Below are 12,080 nucleotides of genomic sequence, written 5' to 3' on the forward strand. Positions count from 1 at the left end.
ATTACAAGTGGGGACTATGTCATTGACAATGACTTGTTATTTTTGTTTCAGACAGATGTAGATGAGATAGCACAAGTCAAGATTTTTTAATTTTATTTTCATTTTTTCTTTGATATAAACCAAAGTAAAGAAATATGGACATTGAAAGGCCTGTAAGTATCTATGAAAGCAATTAAAATAATGTTTACGCAAGTACGTTGAGGCACGGTTACATGGCAAAATTGGCTTATTTTGATCATTAGCCAATTTTTTAAAAGTAAAACCTCGGATTTGAACGAAATTTGGTACAGACTCACATTTTTCAAAGGCTTATATTTTGGCGTTGAAAAAATTTCCATATGGGCAGTTACGTGATCATAATGACGTCTTTTTTGGTGCAAAAAGTGCCCCCAGTATAACAACATAAAAACAACGCCTAAATTTCAGTGTTTGCGATAATATGGAAGCATTAACTATTGTTCGATCTATTTAAACTTTGGCAAAGCCTAATTTGTTCTCATTAAGCTGTGTAGCGAATATAAGGCAGAATGACATAATATTCGTACAAAATACCACAAACTTCAGTTTTTTGGAGTCCTCTAGAAACGTTAATGCATGAAACTTTCATTTGCCATTTTGCAATTTGAAAGAAAATTTCATTCTTAAAAGCTTCTGGAAAACCATTTAGCCATTAGTCGATGCTATCGGCTTGTTAGAACGCTCGAAATATGATTAATATATTTTCTACAGCGTCGATAGCCTTCACAACTAAATGCGCATGCGCAGTGTACAATTATAATATTTATGAGGCCTGATTAATTATTCATGAAAATTCCAGCCAGCCATTCCTTAATGCACTTGTGTAGTTACTTCCAGGGTTTACTGCTAGATAACCTCATCCTGACCACAGATGCATGGGGGATCGATGTCTGCCAACAAAATAAATCTCAACCAAAAGTTACTTGCCAATTGGCGTAATACCATAGCAAACATACTGTTATGCATGCTCTGTCCAGCACATCTGTCCAGCACATCACAAAGGTTTTCCTTTAAATATATTTGTTTAAAGTTTGCCAGTTAATTTTCATGAACAGGGTAATATCTTTAATTACATACCTCGTATATCGAACGTCGCATGCTCCATAGGATTCAATGGTAACTCGCCGATGACGTAGCGGGCCGCATAGTCATCACTGGACTGAAAGTGAACCGGAACTATTTTCAATTTGAAAACTTTTGGAATTAAAAGTCTTGAAATTTTATGTTTTGCACAGAAAATACGTTTTTGGAAAATTTCTCCTAAAAATATTGATAAACCGCATAACAGTAGTTTAATTATATCAATCCGCCATTCGATTATGAAAATCGTTCTATTTTTAACGGTTTTTCGTCTAAAATGAAAATAAAGCATGTGACTATAATTTTCCAATAAACGTAAATATTTTTGGTGCAAACTGAGTAAGAGAGGCATGTAATAAAAACATTATAGCCCAAACAAGGGACTATGTACCCTCGGGGCAGGAGACCATTTGCCCTCCTTACGTCGGGCAATTGGTCACCTACCCTCGGGCACATAGTTCCATGTTTGGGCTATAATATATATAATTACCCGGTAACAATTAGTCAACAATTAGTGAGCTGGTACATCTCAACTCAAATTCTGTGTATGATTTATGTTCAATGGGTTAATTTTATATGTGGCCTCAGACATTGTTTTTCTCATCTAGTGTTTCATAGAGGTTCCAGCCAGGCGGCTGAGCAACAAGGTAAGGATGAAAATATTGGAGGTAGAAACGTACGAGTAAATTTTCTGTAAATAAGTACATATAGTTTATCCTTTAAATTAGGCCACAGTGATGAATTCTTTGTTTCACATCCCATGCACATGGGTTTTTGGAGGTTTAATGAAAAAACACTGTATTTCAAGAGGACTTTCCCTTTACCTTTTCTGCCAACAAATCATTGCTTACAAACTTTGTAAAGTGTTTTCGCATGGTTGCAGAATATGGCATCGTTGTGCAAATTATGAGGTGAAAAAGAGGTTTCTGGTTTTCATTGTGGATATTATGTTTGGTAGAATGGAATAAAAATATTAAAGACTAATCATGGAAATTAATTTGGCTTGTCCCATTTCCAACTATACAGTTGCTAGATATTATTATACAGTGCCTATATATTCTCATGTAGGAGCAACTTGGTATCATTTGGAATCAGAAAATGTATTTACATTTGTAAAGCTGTACTATCTATAACTGTTCCCCTGTTTTTATTATTTTGTCCTGTGTATCAAGTGTAGTTTCTCGTCAAACTCTGTAAAGCATGATGAATGTAAGTTTTTAGCCAATGAACACAACTTATTTGTGTACAATCACTGCTGTTTAATGTTGAAAATTGAATTTACGTCTGGATTTAAAGTCATTTGACGACAAAAAAACAATCAGACCATACACAACCACATCCTGTATTAACAAGCAGAGAACTAGATATTTTAGGAAGCAAGAAACGTTATAAACAAGGATACACAGAAGAAAAATAGCGAAGAATTGTCAGAAATTACAGACAGTAACCCTTTGCTGCAGATGCAAAAAAATCGTAAAACACCAATGTTGAGAAGTCCCTATCAATGTCCCTTGCAATGTTTATATCTTCCTAGGGAAGTGAAGAGATTTGATCAGCACTTCATCTGGATATATACACTGCTTGAACACTGCTGTGCATTAAATCAGCTTTTCTGAAGTTCCTTGCTGTTTCCTAATGAATATTTGAATACTGCATGGGAAATTGACAGTGCCTTATCAAGTTTGGTATTTTAGATTTCTTGCATCTGCATTATAAATCCTAAAGATCAGAAAAGGACAAACGATAAAAATGTCTGTTTACTTTTCAGTACCAAACTCTGCAAAAGTCAATAGAAAAACTGACCTGTAAAACAGTGCAATTAAAGAGGATTCACAAGAGGTTAACACACAAGAAATACCATATGATAAGTAATCCGCAGGTAAGTATTTTCTGGCAGGAGACTACAGCAATATGAAGGATTAAAATTTGAAGCATATATAATAGTAGCTTTGCATGTGGGCCTTAGGTTGTTTCGACCGGCTTCACCTACAAGCACTGTGCTGCAAAGTGCGATGAAGAGAACAATAATCATGCACTTTTGCACATTTACAAAAATACTGAAAAAAATATCCTTTTAACTGAAACATGCAGAATTTGCGATGAAGAGAAGTGGAGACATGTAGTCCATTTCTGTTTCACTCGTTTGGACTTGCTTTTTAGTCCCCACAGACACCGTCCGGGGGGACTTATAGGTTTGGTCATGTCCGTGCGTGCGTGCGTGCGTCCGTGTGTGCGTCCGTCCGTGCGTCCGTCCGTTCACGCAGATATCTCAGAGATGCCTGGAGCGATTTCATTCAAACTTGGTACAAGGATTACTTCATATGTCATATGTTGTGGGTTCGAATCCGATTGAAAACTATCCGTATCATACAGATGCACGTTGATTTGTTTCGTGATACGATCCAATATGGCTGCCAGGCGGCCATTTTGTTACGATTTTTTCATGTACAGAGCAACAACTCAGGCATGTTTCAACTGATTTTATTCAAAGTTGATACAAGGACATTGACCAATGTCATAGATATGCACTTCAATTTTTTTGGTGATACAATCCATATGGCCGCTGTGCGGCCATTTGTTACGATTTTTTCATGTACAGAGCCATAACTCAGGCGTATCTCAATCGATTTTATTCAAAGTTGGTACAAGGACATTGACCTATGTTATACATATGCACGTCAATTTGTTTTGCGATACGATCCAATATGGCCGCCAGGCGGCCATTTTATTATGATTTTTTCATGTACAGAGCCATTACTCAGGCATGTTTCAACAGATTTTATTCAAAGTTGGTACAAGGACATTGACCAATGTCATAGCTATGCACATTAATTTTTTTTGTGATACGATCCAATATGGCCGCTGTGCGGCCATTTTGTTACGATTTTTTCATGTACAGAGCCATAACTCAGGCATATCTCAACCGATTTTATTCAAACTTGGTACAAGGACATTGACCTATGTCATACACATGCACATTGATTTGTTTTGTAATACGATCCAATATGGCCGCCGTGTGGCCATTTTATTGCGTTTTTTCATGTCCAGAACCATAACTCAGACATGTATCAAGCGATTTTATTCAAAGTTGGTAAAAGGAGATTGACCAATGTCATACATATGCACGTTAATTTGTTTTGTGATACGATTGGTCATACATTTGCACGTTAATTTGTTTTGTGATACAATTCAATATAGCTGCTGTGCGGCCATTTTGTTATTATTTTTTCATGTCCTGAACTCAGACATGTATCAAGCGAATTTATTCAAAAGTATTTTTATCACAGTATTTTTATCACAGACCTAATGAAGAGGACTCTATCCTCTCTGAGGACCTGTAATCAAAGTACCCATTAACAAGTGGGGACTGTGTCATCAACGATGACTTGTCCAGGATGAAAATGTTCACATCTGAATAAAATGCCTGTACTGATTGTTTCAAAATGTCATATTATCTTCATACTGTCGATATATTCAACCCTTTTCAAGTTTCTCAATATCATTCCATAGCATTCAAAACATGCGTAGCCGGTATGGCCGCCGAACACGCCACCATTGCAAGCGTGTAGGAAAACTAGACATTGTGTAATATTGACTTCTACACTAAAAAGGGTTGCAAATAATGTCAGTATGAGGATAATATGATATTTTGTAATGAACAGTGCAGGAATTTCATTTATATGTGAAAATTTTCAATTGGAAAGCAGGTCCAAATGAGTGGAACAAATCGGCCACTTTCATGACCCCCGTGTGACCCCTACATCCTGGCATTTTTGTTGGTATAAGTTTTAATACTAATTTGAGTTCAAACTCTGCAACCGTGAACCTAATTATCATTGAAATTTGTGTACTCCAACTCATCCTTGAACAAAACTTAGGATTTTATTTGTCACAAAGCGAGAAAAGTTGAAGGTTGTATGATGCCATACCAACAGAAATACCAGATTGTAAGGTCACTCAGGGCTCAGGGGTCATGAAAGTGGCCTATTGGTTTGCGTCATCTCAACTTCTATTCATATCCTGTGGCAGTGCTTTTCCAAGCTTAGCATAAAATATGCAAATTGCCTGAAAACAATTTTCAATATCAAATATTATTTTATAGCACGTGACTAATTTGCATCATTTGTGGGTGAAAAAGAATATTATTACTGATAGTTTTTTGTTGTGCATTGAACAAGTGTAAAATACAAGTAATATTTCAAGAGTATTACCATACAAAATAATTCTGTATATTGAATAACTGGTTAAAGATCTTTCTTTACCAGATGAGGTGCGTCAAGTCATATCTAATTCTGTCAGTACCAAAGGAGAGTTCACCAATTACAGAAAGCCCATCAACAGATGAGACAGAGCATTGCTTCGTTACAGAGGCACTGCATTACTGAAACTGCTGGCTGCATCAGACAACATGAAAAGGTGAGTTTTTAACTTTTCCCTTTAAGTGATGATCCCTTATGTATGACAGGTGTCCAGAAACTTGTAATAATTTCTCACTGAATTACATTAGATGACAGTTGGTTTTACTGGAACACCACCTGCACATTTTTTACAAAATGCCATCCAACAAGAAGGTTCAGCACTGTCACTTGTTATGCTGTGATTACTGAAGAAAATGAAATATGTTAGTATCATGTCATGCTATTTCTGAAACACCGGATATACACTTGATAATCTCAACAAAACAATCCATTTTTCATGATAGTTGCAATTTCAGGAAATGCATAGAAGACGCCAGACAGGTGGTACTAGAGCTGAGAGCAATCCCGGTGAAGATTTACATGGTAAGAAATGTAATTGTCTTCAATAAATCAAAGCACTGATTGGATTGACAACACTTAAAACCATATTCATCTTCCAAAATTAGGTCTCTTCAATGGCAAAAGATGACCATGAAGAGCAAAGGCGTAAAATGGACCTTGCCTCAGTATGTTTACCACTTATGACTTAAAAGTAATTAAATTTGGATGAAAATTAAATTTGGATGAAAATGTTTTTAAGTTGCTTGAAATAGAATATCGAATCAATAAAGTAATGTTTTGTATGTCTTTTTCAAATTTACACCAGATAATAATAGCTTAATTGTCATGTTGCTACAATAAAGTCATGTCATGATCACTTTTCCCTCACACTCTCTTTCATTAACCATGTCCTCACTTATCTAAAAAATTGTAATTGCTTCTTTTCATAGCATAAAGTCATCATACTTATAATATCACCCCAATTAACATCTAAACTCTTTCTCTTTTTACATACTTTCTACATCACCCAATTTAGTACTACATCCCATCACATCACATCACATCCTAACTATCATTAGCTTCATTTATCTTTCTACATCCAGGATCAGACGTTTGTGAGACTCTATAGCTCAGTGGTCAGAGCAACAGATCCATGTTACAGCACAGACGGGATCTGGGGGTCCCAGGTTCAAACCCTGGTGGAGTCAATGTACTTTTTCCTGGCATTAAGAGTCCAGCAGTACTGAATGATGTATTTGCTGCATCTCTGTTCCATCACCATTTTCAATCTTCCACATCTGGCAATTAAAACACATTTCATTTTCCAGGTTTATTCCATTACAGATTTTACTGATGAATTTACTTCCAGTGGAATACCATGTATCCTGAGTTCGCTGCTCCTGAAAATGAACAAGTAGATATCAATGAGCACTATTTTATAAAAGTTTAATTCCAAATTATTTGTAGAAAGTTGCACATTTAATAAGATTCATGAATTATTTTTATTGTTAGTTGTACATGTTATTCAAATATGAATGCAGATTTAACAAACAGATGAAACTGTAGGAGATGTAATTACTGGGCATTTCAATTTTTTTTTTGGAATTCTCACAAGAAACTTCAGTAGATGCACACGCACAAAATATAACACAACATCCAAAAGTTACAGCTAATTGAGCTTCAAGTAATATTTTATTTTGTACAGGTAATGGGGCATTTACCTGAAAACGAACTCTGGGATAAGCTTTATTTATTATTAAGTTTACTCTCTTTTTTTAATCCATATGCAGGACAAGAAGCTGACGTGTGTGCAATATCTGGATGCAAATATTCGGGAAGTAAACGTTTACAAACCTTGCATGGTGTGTACGAGCTAAAAGATGATATTGTGTTAAATATGAACAACAAAGACCACATTAAAACCTGCAACAGACATTTCAACAATAAAAAAAACCGTGGCCACCCACATGGGCACACTAAATACCAAAACAAAAATAATCTGCCAAAAACAGTTACAATGAAAACTTGTAGTCTCTGTCACAAAGAATGCAATGTAAGTCAGTCACAACCATGCAATCTGCACTGTGTGACACTTGGACTAACAAATCCCCAAACATACCAAGTCACATGTGATTTCTTAGATGAACATGAAGAAATACCATTAGAACAGAAAAAAGAAAAAAGAAATCTAAACAGTAATTTGTACAGCACCATAAGTGACAGTGTCAACATCGAGTATATCTGCATGATGTGCAAAAAGCTTGTGTTACCATTACTTAAATGCCAAGAAAACTACAGAGAAAAACTCCATACCATTAAATCACCATTACAAACAAAAAATTCAACACATAATGCAGCATATTGACACTTCATTTTGTTCTGAATTAATCAAACATGTTAAATGTAAAAGCAAGCTTCCAAACAACTGGTCTGTTTGTAGTTACGACCAAAATACAATCCTTTTTCAAGAACATTTAATTTTCAATGAAACTTGGCACGTTCCCCGAATGATCAAATCAGTCTATGACCATGATGTATTAGTCTGTCAATTTTATCTTCTTGGTAAAATGATAGAAACTAAAAAAGTGACCGGGAATTTTGAAGAAATTTATGAAAAATTGTCAGATGAATTAGAAACACACACTAAAGTGAGAATCTGTTGTGGTATTAACTCAACTGATGACATTCTAGCATGTCAGGAATACCAAGTTACACATAAAGAAAGTTCCCCTTTCACAATAAGCCAACAAGCATTTTCACCTCGACCATCAAACCAAATCATAGTCAAAACGATACGAGCGCACAATAAAAATGATGACGCCAAAAATTGCCAAATAAAAGCTGGCAGTGATAGGGAAAGATGCCCTGCTTGTTCATCGCTGTATACATACATAAAGAGAAATATTACCAAAAATGTAAACACTTCAACACCACCTCCAAAAACAAGTTTTTCCAAATTAACATATGAAGCTCTACTTCAGCGGGCCAGGAAACTTGCGTCTAAAGTAAAGCTATTCAAGAGGAAAATGAACACATTGTCAGAAACATATTTTATTTCCCTCCAAGCCAAAGTCTCCATTGTACTGATCCTCTCAAAGATTAAACATTGAAAAGTTCTTAGATAGGGTGAACTTGAACATGAAAGAACTTCAGTACTCAAGTGGCATACTTCAGGAAATATGACATCAAATCAATTCCAGCAATCATAATCATTCAAGTAAATTACCAGGTCCAATAAACAATAAAAACAAACAAACAAACAAACAAACAAAAAAAGATCAATGACAAAATCAGTAGTACAATCTTGAACCACTTTATAAGATCAGCGCCTAGTTAACCAGGCTAGCTAGCATGCTACACCCGTCAAGATTGAACTAGAGTGACATGTTATTGTACAGTAATTCAGCTAGCTGCCAAATTACTGTTCTGAGTCAAAGTCAGGAATGCTGTCTCTCATCATCTGAGTGACAGATTTGTCATATTTGACCTTTGATTTTTCTCACTTTCTGTGACAAAGCTGCTACATTTCCGGTCGAAATATGCAAGATAGATAGCTGTTTTCACATCCTCAAAAAGAGTGTCTCAGATTTCCCCTTTCATTGTTTTAAAGATATGGGCAGTTAAATGTGTTGGACTAAAATTTTTATTGCTCGAAAAAAGAAGGGCAAGCATAAGAAATCTGTGACACTGTTTTCAAGCATATAACAATATCTTTCCATGATATAAATTTCAGACAGAAATCTATCGTGGATCCTTGGGTCCTATTGATTTTCATAACTTTCCTAAAATTGATCTTCTGAAAATCAACTATGACTGATTAAGACATCATTTATTACATGTAATGATTCTAGAATTTCATTGAATACTAATTATGAGTATTATAACAATTACCTGGTGTTTCTACATGATAATTGGTGGTGTCACGGTCCCTCCACACCGTGGTGGTGTACATGACAAACATGCGTTTACGAGTATGACAGCCATTAAAATATATCAAACCTGGCAAAATTCTTTAAATGTATGGATAAATCTTTTGAAAAAGGGCAAACCTTTCAAAATTGGCATGCACTAACCTGGTGTACCAAGGATTCCATATCTGCAATCGAAATCAGTGCCACGTAAATGGAAATGTCCCATCCAGGCGTTTTTTTGCAGCAAAGACATCATTTTTTGGACGATTTTAGGTCAAGTGGTGGTGACCACAGCTGACAATTTTTCACGAATAAAACCAAAAATAAATGCAAGAGCCTGTCAAAAGCACACGAAACATAAATTCCGGTTCACTATCGAATCGAAGATATCATCCTTCAGTGAAATGAAAACATATGTACATGACAAGGAGCTGAAATACGACAGGGTAGTTTCTGTATCGGTGACTCACTCACGCCCGCTATCAGCCGTTTGACCTCTGACGTCACAAATGTACATAGCATAGGACCGCGCGGCGCGTTCGAGTTTTCCCCTCCCTCCTGAGTGTAACAATTACCGTGCGACGCACCGTCTGTGACGTCTGCGTTAGCGACGCAGCATGCTACTGCGCATGTCTGCACCAAATTGAAAATAGGAAATAGCCTGTATTTCCTATTTTCAATTTACGTCGGGCTGGTGAGTGAACAAGGCTTCGCGTTGGCCGCAATCTGCTATCCGGACTTACCATTATGCTTATTTCGAAATCATACGCTTATATTAGAAATAGGAAATAGAAATATGAGTATATTTCAATATTCAATAGATTTTAGCGCACAAGAAAAAGCAACAAAAAATCTATTTTCAAATTTCTTTATTAAATTTCGTTGTGGTAAACAGATTGGCCGCGTTTTGTCACGGATTCAAATTGTCCCCAGACGCGATGTCGATATTTGCTATCATGGAATGGCTCTACCGATGTATGACCAGAGTTTTACTTCCCGATCTCGCACAAATTGAACAAAATTTGGGTGTCGTAATTAACTTGAACGTTACATTTGATAAATCGTCAACTATTTTTTTGACATCGATGACACCTAAGACATGTTAGAGGTGTTCATGAATTGCACCTTTATGTTAGGTATTTAGTTTGCAATATTTTACAGACGGAAGTGAACATACGCAACAGTGACAACGTACTAGTTTATTTGACCAAGATGTACATGCTCTCTCTCTCTCTCTCTCTCTCTCTCTCTCTCTCTCAAAAAAATACTGCAAACTGTAGCCGTTCATGCCATATACCGCTGTGCCTGCGGTATTACCGCTGTCGTTAGAAGTGGAAGAGGTGTGAATGTTTCACTTCCAGTCCGTGGTAAAATGACTTTCTCATGAATATTCCCCGGTGGTGGCAGTCCCTGGGTTGGTGGGTACCCATGCGCGTTACCAAATTCTCGGAAAAGGGGGTGTTTTTCTTCAGTCATCTCGGAGATTCTAGGTCCGTTAAATCGGTATTGTAAAAGGCTTGTAAATTTGAATCTGCGTGTGAAGTTATAGGATTTGAGATCTGAGATCTGAGGATCTGAATCTGAGGATCTGAATCTGAGATTCTGAAAAGTCAACTCTACCTACCCAGAGGTATATTTTCACCTTCTGGGGGGACTTAAAGGTTTTGTCATGTCCGTGCGTCCGTGCATGCGTCCATCCGTCCGTTCATGCAGATATCTCAGAGATGCCCGGAGCGATTTCATTCAAACTTGGTACAAGGTTTACTTCATAATGTCATACAGATGCACGTCGATTTGTTTTTTGATACGATCCAATATGGCAGCCAGGTGGCCATTTTATTACGATTTTTTCATGTACAGAGCGTAACTCAGGCATGTTTCAACTGATTTTATTCAAAGCTGGCACAAGGACATTGACCAATGTCATAGATATGCTTGTCAATTTTTTTTGTGATACGATCCAATATGGCCGCCATGCGGCCATTACAGAGACATAACTCAGGCACATCTCAACTGATTTTATTCAAACTTGGTACAAGGACATTGACCTACGTCATACATATGCATGTCAATGTGTTTTGTGATACAATCCAATATGGCCACCAGGCAGCCATTTTATTACAATTTTTTCATGTACAGAGCCATAACTCAGGCATGTTTCGACAGATTTTATTCAAAGTTGGTACAAGGAGATTGACCAATGTCATACATATGCATGTCAATTTGTTTTGTGATAAGATCCAATTTGGCTGCTGTGCGGCCATTTTGTTATGATTTTTTCATGTACAAAGCCATAACTCAGGCATATCTCAACCGATTTTAATCAAAGTTGGTACAAGGACATTGACCTATGTCATACATATGCACATTGATTTGTTTTGTGATACGATCCAATATGGCCGCCAGGCGGCCATTTTATTACGATTTTTTCTTGTCCTGAACTACAACTCAGACATGTATCAAACGAATTTATTCAAAAGTATTTTTATCACAGACCTATTGAAGAGGACTCTATCCTCTCTAAGGACCTGTAATCAAAGTACCCATTAACAAGTGGGGACTGTGTCATCAACTATGACTTGTTCAAGTTAGTACACTTTTCATCGGTGGTATTATGAAGAATATGACTACTTGGATGGAATACTGTAAGTTGTTGGTTAGTGCGGTCTCACTACCATTATGAAAACCTAAAGGCCTGTTGCCCACAACTTTTCCATCAAAATGACAATTGCCACGAGTGAAGTACATAAACCCAACTTTAAGTGGCTTGTCCATTCAAGAATGACTGCATAATCAACCTCTCTGCATTAAAGATCAAACTGTCCTCTCTTCA

At 36.6% G+C, this 12,080-nt stretch overlaps 1 long non-coding RNA gene and 1 other non-coding gene across 2 annotated transcripts; both read left to right on the forward strand.

Moving 5' to 3' along the window:
• The first annotated feature begins 2,275 nt into the window (after positions 1–2,275).
• Positions 2,276–7,158, forward strand: LOC139147051 (uncharacterized). The gene is made up of 4 exons (XR_011555624.1): positions 2,276–2,977; positions 5,364–5,514; positions 5,801–5,879; positions 7,127–7,158. It is a non-coding gene; the product is annotated as an uncharacterized lncRNA (long non-coding RNA).
• Positions 6,456–6,544, forward strand: Trnam-cau (transfer RNA methionine (anticodon CAU)). The gene is given in 2 exon segments: positions 6,456–6,492; positions 6,509–6,544. It is a non-coding gene; the product is annotated as a tRNA-Met (tRNA).
• Positions 7,159–12,080: the final 4,922 nt, after the last annotated feature.

This window comes from Ptychodera flava, chromosome 13 (genome assembly GCF_041260155.1).
Source record: "Ptychodera flava strain L36383 chromosome 13, AS_Pfla_20210202, whole genome shotgun sequence".
NCBI lineage: Eukaryota > Metazoa > Hemichordata > Enteropneusta > Ptychoderidae > Ptychodera > Ptychodera flava.